A 9632-nucleotide genomic window follows, 5' to 3' on the forward strand; every position below is an offset into this window, starting at 1 on the left:
AGGACTTGCAAAATTTCAAGGTTTTAGCATCCCCCCCACACTTAAATTACACATTGTCCTCAATGTGTCCCAAAAATAAATTTTTATGTTGATTAGATGTGTAATATAGTGTTAAAAGCAAAGATTTTATGTTACTGGCAGTCTGGACACGGCCCCGTGGGGATCGGACACGGCCCCGTGGGGATCGGACACGGCCCCGTGTTCAGGTGCCAGTAACGAAAATTAAAGAAAAGAAACAGAAGCCTGGACACGGGGGCGTGTCCGGTGAACACGGCCCGTGTCCAGTTACCTGAACTGGGCATTTTTCTGCAGGGGGTGCAGCACGGGGCCGTGTTGGCTGAGCACGGCCCGTGTTGAACCTACTGTAACGGAGAAATTGTTGACGTGTGACCTTGTTCTTGTGCATGGGTCCATGTTTCTCGTTTCCCTTTTCATCCTTTACCACCATGAGTGTGTTTTATTCCTGCAAATTAAAACTAAAAGATTAAACTAAACTAAGGATAGTTTTGCGGAATGCCTCCGTGGTGTGCCACGTTTATAAGGGTCCTTGGCTAGACCCAATGTGAGGTTATATATTTTCTGAGTGGGATGTTTGACATCCCATGTTGCACCGTCGGAGAGCAGCATCCAAACTCGAATCAATAACCTTCATGTAGTTGACCGGGTCGTCGTCCTCTATTCTCTTCCCAACCACGAATTTTACTTCATCATCTCCGTACCTTAGGGTGAGCGTTCCGTCATTCATGTCTACCACTGCTTGTGCGGTGGCGAGAAATGGTCTCCCTAGTATGAGGGGGACTTCGGTGTCTTCTTCCATATCGAGTATGACAAAATCTGCCGGATAGACAAATTTGTTTACCTTTACTAGGACGTTTTCGATGACACCTTGCGGGAATTTGACGGATCGATCAGCAAGTTGTATGCTCATTTTTGTAGGACTCGTTGTTCCAAGGCCGAGTCTTTTAAACATTGATGAAGGCATGAGGTTAATGCTAGCCCCAAGGTCGGCTAGTGCATTACGAACGGGGGAGTCCCCGATCGAGCAGGGAATCGTGAAGCTTCCAGGATCGATTTTCTTTTGGGGAAGTTTGTTGAGTACGAGGGCAGAGCATTCTTCGCCTAAGTTAACTAATTGCAAGGTTTCAATTTTCTTTTTATGAGTGAGGAAGTCCCTCATGAACTTAGAGTATTTGGGCATTTGGGTTAGGACATCAATAAAAGGAATATTGACATGCAATTGTTTTAATAGACTTTCGAATTTTGCGAATTGCTCATTGGTCTTTTGACGAATTAACCTACCGGTGTACGGAACTCGAGGAGCCTTGGTAGGCTCTGATGATGGAGGGGAGTTCTTCTCCTGCAGAGGCGGGGGTATAGTTTCTTTTGTCGGCGGTGGTGCTTCCGCAGGCCCCACGGTGCGGTTTCGTAACGTGATGAGATGGACTTGCGCTTTTGGGTTTGTTTCGGTATTGCTTGGTAATGCACCTTGTGGTCTCTCGGAAAAATTTTGAGCTAGTTGATTTAATTGTTTTTCTATGTTTTGAATACTAGCTTGTTGATTTCTAAAATTTGATTCTAATTGTAGAAACCTTTCCGAGTTTTTCTTTTCAGTGTCGGAGATGAGGCGAGATATAGTATCTTCAAGCCTTTCTCGTCCACCTTGTTGTTGAGTGAAATTTTGTGACTCATTTCTTGGTTGTTGAAAGTTTGTTCGTTGGGTTTGTTGGTTACTACTATTGCCGGGCTCTCTCCAACCAAGGTTAGGGTGGTTTCGCCATCCTTGGTTGTAAGTGCCCGTTGGAGGACCCGACGGCCTAGGTCTATTGTCAATGTAGCTTACCGACTCTTGTTGATCGTCTGTTTCTTTCATACAACTCCAATTTTCATGTGGCCCACCACACCCTTCACAAGCCATAACCGAGACTGTTTTTGTCATTTCCAAATTTTTTATTTTTGAAGAAAGAGCCTCGATTTGGGCTTGTAAAGAAGTGCTTTCATCAACCTTATGGGCGCCCGGGGCAATAGATTTATTGCCTCGGGGAGTGTGCCACTGAAAATTGGTTTGAGCAATTTCCTCAATTTGGTTATATATTTCATGCGGGCGGCGATTACCTAAAAGTCCCCCGGAGCTAGAGTCAAGTGTCTGCCTTGTGTGTGGCAACAACCCATTATAGAAAGTGGATACTTGTTGCCATATCGCAAGGCCGTGATGTGGACACTTTCGCAATAGCTCCTTGAACCTTTCCCAAGTTTCATATAAGGATTCCCCGTCCTCTTGCGAATATGTATTAATTTCAGTCATTAATTTAGCCGTTTTAGCTGGAGGGAAATACTTATATAGAAATTTTTGGGCTAGTTCATCCCAGGTGTTTACCGATCCAGCTGGGAGGGCATTGAGCCAAGCTTTTGCTCGGTCTTTTAGCGAGAAAGGAAACATTCGAAGGCGGATGGCGTCATTTGATGCTCCATTGATCCGAAAGGTATCACATATTTCTAAGAAATTAGTAATATGTAGATGGGGATCCTCGTCCGCAAGCCCATGGAAGGTTGCGGAGTTTTGGAGCATTTGTATCAAATGCGGCCGAAGTTCGAAGTTATTGGCTTCGACATTTGGTGCATTGATAGCGGTGCCTAAGTTACCTACGGTGGGTCGTAGATAATCCATGAGGGTACGTTGGTCCGCCATTGGAAGTGGATTCCCCGAAACTTTCTCTTGGTTCTTGGCTTTTAGTCTTTTTCTGAGAAAGCGTTCGGGTTCTTCTAGAGGTTCTTTTATGTCCTTATTAGAACTGGAGCTCATACACTACGTAGGGGTGGCGTCTGGTTCCAAGTCCTGCAATAAAAACAGAAAAGAATGCTGGTCAGAAGGTTCACCACGGCCCCGTGCTCAGTGAACACGGCCCGTGGTCGGAGTTACAGTGATTGTTTTCCAGATCCTAGTTACTGGAGAGTTGGACACGGCCCCGTGGTCAGCCTTCTGTAACTTGGAAAACTAAAACTGCCAGTAACAATGCTGGGCACGGCCCGTGCTGAGCTCTGCAGAAGCTGAAAAACTAAGAAAATCCTAAACAAATTAAAAAGAAAAATAAAAAGATGATTAGGCCGTTGATTCCTAACTTTCTTAAAATCCTTGTGTCCCCGGCAGCGGCGCCAAAAACTTGATGCGTGTGTAGTGTAACATAATTTAGATGTATATTTAAGCCCTTTTTTCACTTTTACACTTTTAGCCAAGTTTTAAATTTATAAAACACGATATTCACTAACACTAAACACACATATGGGCAAGTGCACCCATCGTGGACGTAGTATAGTGTTGGTAAGATACCGAGGTCGTCCAAGGACACAAGAGCTTTTAGTACCGGTTTATCCTCAACGTCTAATCAAATCAAAATGTTAGAAAAGGTTTTTAAACTAAGAAAATAAAAACTAACTAAATGCTGAAAAATAAAAATAAAATAAAAACAGATAGACAAGATGAATCACTTGGGTCCGACTCGTGTATTAGTATAATCTTTGATTATTTTCGCACTTTTGCACTTGTTTAAGAGATTATCTTAGTTATTGTAGTAGGCCCCTCTTTTGAAGGCGACGTTACCCTCAACCCAGTAGTTTGAGTCAGCAAGGATACAATCCTAAAGGGTTGGATTATTGGAAGATAATGAATTAAGTTATTAATGTAAATTATGATAGGCCCCGCTTTTGGCGGTGACGTTACCCTCGACTAAGTAGTCTGAGTCAGCAGGGATACAGTCCTAAATAGCCGGGTTATAGTATTAATAGTAGTTAACTTATGAGGGGGTCAAAGAGTTTGGATCCCCACCATCCAATACCTATGGGTATTGAAGGAGATCCTACTAAATTTGACCCAGGTCCCTTGCAGGACCTCTAAACGCTGAACAAGGGCAAGACCCTTACCAAACCGTTCCCTTAACCCCCGACCAGGTAGCCAACATACCTCCATATAGACCGTGGAGATATGAATGGTGAAAATCTTTTATTTTATATAGACAGTAAAATAATGCCAAGACACGACGGATAAACGATAAGGAAAGATCACATTCAACATAAGCAACTAGTTATTAAAGTCATTAATACAAAACCAAATAAAAAGTGCAAAAGATTAAAAATAAAAAGTATTATACTAAACACATGTCTGCACCAAGTGATGTAAGAGACTTAGGCAAACATGGCCTTGATTGTCAAGAACTCTTACGATCAATCTTGGATCCCGAGACGACTCACACACTCTATGATGAACAATGGATGATGGTGGTGGATGATGGTGTTATGGTGGTGGTGGGTGGTGGATGAAGTGTGAGAGAGGTGGTGTGCCAAGGGATGAGTTGCAATGAAACCAAGCACTCTTATTTATAGGCTGAACAGAAGGCTGGGCACGGCCCCGTGTCCGCTGGACACGCCCCCGTGCCTGTCTGACACTCTCTCTCTTCATTAATTGTAATTCGCAATTACAATTAATGCGACTGCTGTACTTTCGCCACGCCCCCGTGTTCGCTGGACACGGCCCCGTGGTGGGCAATAGAAGCTTCTATAGGTTTGTCTTTTCTGCTGCTTCTTGGGCACGGCCCCGTGCTGGCTGAGCACGGGGCGTGTTCAGTCTTCTGTCTTCTCTATTTTGCTTGGGAGAATGCTGTTGAGGGGTCGGGCAATCCACTTATGTTCCTTTTCTTGTATTTATGTTAGATTTAGCTGTCTTTTTGCTTCTTTTGTGAATTTGAGCTCATTTAATCCTGAAAATACAAAAGGAAGACAAAAACACTCTTTTTCCAACATTAGTACTAAAAAAGGGTTAGTTTTATGCCTCATTTGATGTAATTTATATGTTGCATTTTACACACATCAGAGCCATTTCAAGCGGAATTAACAATTGTGATTTCGCTTGAAAGTGACATGTGCCATTTTAAGCGAAATTAGCTCATTCACACCCAAACTCTATTATCCTCTCATACTACGTGCCCTGATCTAACAATTCTAGTATAAGACTCGATACAAGACGAAGTCGACAGATGTATGCACCAATAGACTCCCCCTCAAATGTTGACGAGTCTTCAGTGTCGAGTCTTCTCATCTTCAATCTTTATCAGTCTTTGGGCTTCTTTCAAATCCTCTATCCTTTTGTCAGCACCAACAGACTCCTCTTGAACAAATAATCTTTCCTTAGATGTCTTCAGACTCCCCCTTTCGATATGCTGGGATCGCAGTCTGACTTGTTAAAATCACAAAGTCCTTAGGTATCGGAACCTGGTTCTCTATTACAGAGACCTGCACATTCTCTACCTCACAATGAATTTCACAAATTTAACATTTTACAAAATTTATCTATCCAAACTTTCCTTCAAAATAAACCAGAATGATTTATCAATGATAATTTCTTAAGGCAAATATTCAAAATATTTTCTCACTTAAACACACACTCCCCCTCACCACATGCTCATCATGTTTAGCTTGGAATTTTGAAAATTAGCTCTCCAAACATCAGTTGTCGAAAATCTTTTTGAATTTTTCAAAATTTATGCTAAAACACACTGAAAATCTTTTTGGATTTTTGATAGAAAAGCAATAAATGCAGTAAAGAAATATTTACAGACAATCTTCTTGTGAGTTTGTGTAAGAGGATCATATCAGTTACTGAGACAAATCATCAACACCGTTAAGCTTTAAACATTTTATGTTCTAAATGATTCACTTAGATTGTCAGTATACTGGTCCGCTTAAATTTTCACACAAAGTTCAATTGTTTCGAGATATGATATTAATGTTTTAAGCACTTAAACTTATCCGCGTGTCCCACCTCTTGAATATACTCCCGTATCCAGATCCCAATATTCAGTGTTACAGGTGAGTATACCTAGATGATATCTGTAAGGGGTTAGATGCGTAACCGTGAGAGCTCATGTCAGAACTTCCGTTCAGCAGAGAGATGACGGCTCGACTTTTAGTATGTCCCCTTTAGAGGATCTTTTCTTCAACAGCATATGATTTAGCATTTTGCAATGTTTCATCATTTTTGTACTGAGGGCGATGCTATGTTTCAAGCAATTTGCAAAGTATTATACGGGGACTAGGCCATTGCTTCCGCAAAATCAGAAGTCCCGGGATAATACCCCAAATATCACTGAGTATAAAGACCTAGTATCTCAGAAAGAGGGACCTTTCAAACAAGATTTCGGGGTTACCCATATATCCAAGAAATGTTCCCCACGATATAAGCAAGTTTGAAATTTAGATTTATATCTCGTCACAATCTACTAAATGTGCAAAAACCTACTGGCACATCCGCCGTGACATTGTTTATCGCATTTTTTTACTTTCCATTTCTTTAGCGTGCTGTGATAGTCCACTGATGTACTATCATTTCCTCTTTTACACAACAAAACTCATTTTTGAATTTTATCAATGTTTTTTGTTTTTTAAATTTTCTAATGTTTTTGGATTTTCTGAAACTTCTTACTCCCCCTAAAATGCAAAAACATTTAAAGAAATTTGACAACAAACTATACAGAAATTGACAAACTGATGTATCAAGCTTCAAATCTCCATCCACTTGGCATAAACAATCAGAACTCCCCCTTACAACAAACTATTTTCTCAATTTGATTTCAAAACACTTAAGTTTGTTTCAATCAAAATGATTTTTCCGAAAAATAAGTTTTGTTGATTTTAAACCATTTGTAGGTTAGGGGTTCATCATATTGTTCTTTAAGCACTTGTTATGAGAATTACATCAAGTTCAACCTAATGACCTTGATGAATCACTTGTAAAACAAACCATTCAAACCTCTGTACCACTTGTAAGGCGAAATCACTTTTCGTGAATTTCTCAAGAAAAATGCCGATACCTACTCCTCACTTACCAACCTAGGAGTTCCGGCATAGTCCATTACCTGTAAAAAATTTCACAACTTTAGGATTCATTCAGAAAATCATTTTTTTTAAAAAAAATGATGCCGATTCCTGCTCCACGATTACAAACTTGGAAGCTCCGACAAGTCAGATTTTTAAGGGAAAAGAATTTCCACCCAAGTCTGACCAACCTTGGGTGATTTTAACTCTGATTCAGTTGGGTTATAAGTTGCCTTCTTTGTCGCATAAAAATCTTTAACCCCTTGAACGTTACCCTCAATCATTTTTCCAAAAATTTTCTTAACATTCCCATTGAATGCTTTCTCAACATCAAATTCATACTTTTCAGAATAGAATTGATTCGAGATTTCAACCTTACCAATTTTCTGTTTAAACTTTTCATCCTTCAATGATGGAAAATAAACATCATTCACTGAAGGCATTGAGTTCTCTTCTTTGACCTCAACTTGTGGCTCCACTGATTTTGTGGAATCAGATTCATCGCCGACTTTCTCAGAAAATTTCTTAACAGCCCACATTTGGTTGTCTTTGGCTCTCTTTTTGTTAAAATTTTTCTTTGAATACTCACCAACTTCAAAAGTTGAATTTTAAAAAATTTTAAATTTCTCAGTTGGTGGTTCATCATCGACAACTTTTTCTTTAAGTTTTTCAGAGACTCCCTGTTTTGTCTTAGTAGCTTGAGAACAGTTCTTTGCAATGTGACCAACTTCATTGCACTTGTAACAGGTTCTAGTCTCCTTTCGATGAAAAACTCCAGTTCCTTTCCTCTCAGCGAGAAACTCCTGGTTTGATTGTTTCCAGAAAGGTTTCTTCTGTTCTTCTTCAGCACTTCCTCCTGAAACAAATTTTGTGTTTGTTTTAGAAATTTTCTCATTTTTATAATTTTCAGGTGGAATATAACCAAGACCTTTCTTTTTGAAATTACCATTATGGTTTGGTTTCTTTTAAAAACCAGAACCAGAATTGTAACTCTTTTCTTGTTTAATCGCTGTTGAACTCTTGAAGTGTATTTTTTAGGTTTTTCAGTAAGATTTAAATCTTTTATTTCAGAAATATTAATTTCTGTCATTTTGAAAAACCTTTTTAATCATTTCAATTCTAACACTTCTTATTGGAAATTCTTTATCAGAATATAATTTGTCAGAATCATTCAAAGTGTATGCAACTTCAAATGTTTCCTCATTCAAATTAGATTTTGATATAAAAAACTCTTTACTATAAACCAGTTTAACCGACAGTTTTGGACTGTTAACTGACGAACTTGAACCTCCAGACTCAGACTTTGACTCAGACCCCTCATCTGTTTCCAACACCTGATCGACCACCTTTTTTATTAACTCGGACTCATGATTAGTGTCAGACGATGCGAAAGTGACGTCAATGTTTTCTGGTAATTCATCGGTTATATCAGACTTCAGTTTTATATTGACTGCCTTTTGAACTTGTTCCTCATTTGGTTTTCTGGGAGAATAACCTTCCCAGATCGGAGGCGGACACTTGTTATAGCTAACACTCGGTTTCTTACCAATGTCCTTCTTCTTTGGCTTCTCATCCTGAAATACTTCGAAACCTGCAACAGTTAGATAAATTCGATCAATAAGATAATCAGAACTAGAATAACTCTGTAATAATCGTCTGATTCTCTCATTCTCAATTTTCTCAGTCTCCAACTCTTGTTTCAGCTTGGCACATTCCTCAATGTAATGGTTTATAGCTTTTTGCTTCGTCATCATTGTAGCATTCATCATCGTCAAAGCATCGTCTCTTTCAGAATTTGTCTTTTGAAGACCAGTTATTGTTCTGTTCAAAACATTATAAGACTCCTTCACGTAGTTGAGATTAAACAATAATTGTTCCTTCATCTTCTCAAGCTCAGCCAACTTCTCGTCTTTTGTTGCACATTCTTTGCAAGATTCTAGACACTTTGAGAAAGGCTTGATGACTTCCACAATCTTTTCTACTTTACTGGTCTTCTCAACTTCAGTCACTTTCTCAGTTTCAATAATCCCCTCAGCAACAATTTTAACTTCTTTATTTTGAACAGTCTCATCTTTTTTAGTAACATTTTCAGACTTCATTTGCTTTTGTTCTTTTGCTGCTCGTCTTTCCTTCAGCTTCTCCAAGCGATCTGCAAAATAAAATTGAAAGCTTTCAGGAGATAGATGAGTTTTTGCAACATTAATATGTCTTTCTTCTTCATCATCACCACTGTCATCAGTTGGTGATTGATCAAACTCAATTGACTTGTCAGAACTATCATCTGAACTTAGTGAGCTTTCATCTGATGAGACAGACTTTTTTTCTTCATTCTTCACACTAACACCAATAGCTTTCATCCACCCGGTAAACATATCTGGTTCTTTCACACTTTTAGCAATGAAAGCTTTAAACTCCCCTTTCTCATCCACAAACATATCCCAGCTAAAACCTTTAGGTAACCTTTCATCATCTTGATTGATTAGGCATGCTTTGCTGTCGGATGAAATGTATTTATCCCAGCTAAAATTTTCAGATGGTTAGCTTGAACCCAGTTTTCAAACCTATCTTTCCATCCGTAATACTCCTCAATGCTCATTAGCTTCGGGGGTTTTTGCATTGTTCCAGTCTCATTTTCCAAATTCATGTTTTGAGCAATGGAAGCCGGAGTAGTCGGGGATGTAGCAAACGCGTTGTAAAATTCTTCACTCATGATTCTAAAATCAAGATTTCAAACACAAAACTTTTCAAGCTAAAACAATTCAAGCGGAATA

At 39.4% G+C, this 9632-nt stretch overlaps 1 non-coding gene across 1 annotated transcript; it reads left to right on the top strand.

Moving 5' to 3' along the window:
• The first annotated feature begins 2201 nt into the window (after positions 1-2201).
• On the top strand, positions 2202-2308 carry LOC118490003. The gene has a single exon (XR_004888014.1). It is a non-coding gene; the product is annotated as a small nucleolar RNA R71 (small nucleolar RNA).
• Positions 2309-9632: the final 7324 nt, after the last annotated feature.

This window comes from Helianthus annuus, chromosome 2 (genome assembly GCF_002127325.2).
Source record: "Helianthus annuus cultivar XRQ/B chromosome 2, HanXRQr2.0-SUNRISE, whole genome shotgun sequence".
In the NCBI taxonomy this organism is placed as follows: Eukaryota; Viridiplantae; Streptophyta; class Magnoliopsida; order Asterales; family Asteraceae; genus Helianthus; species Helianthus annuus.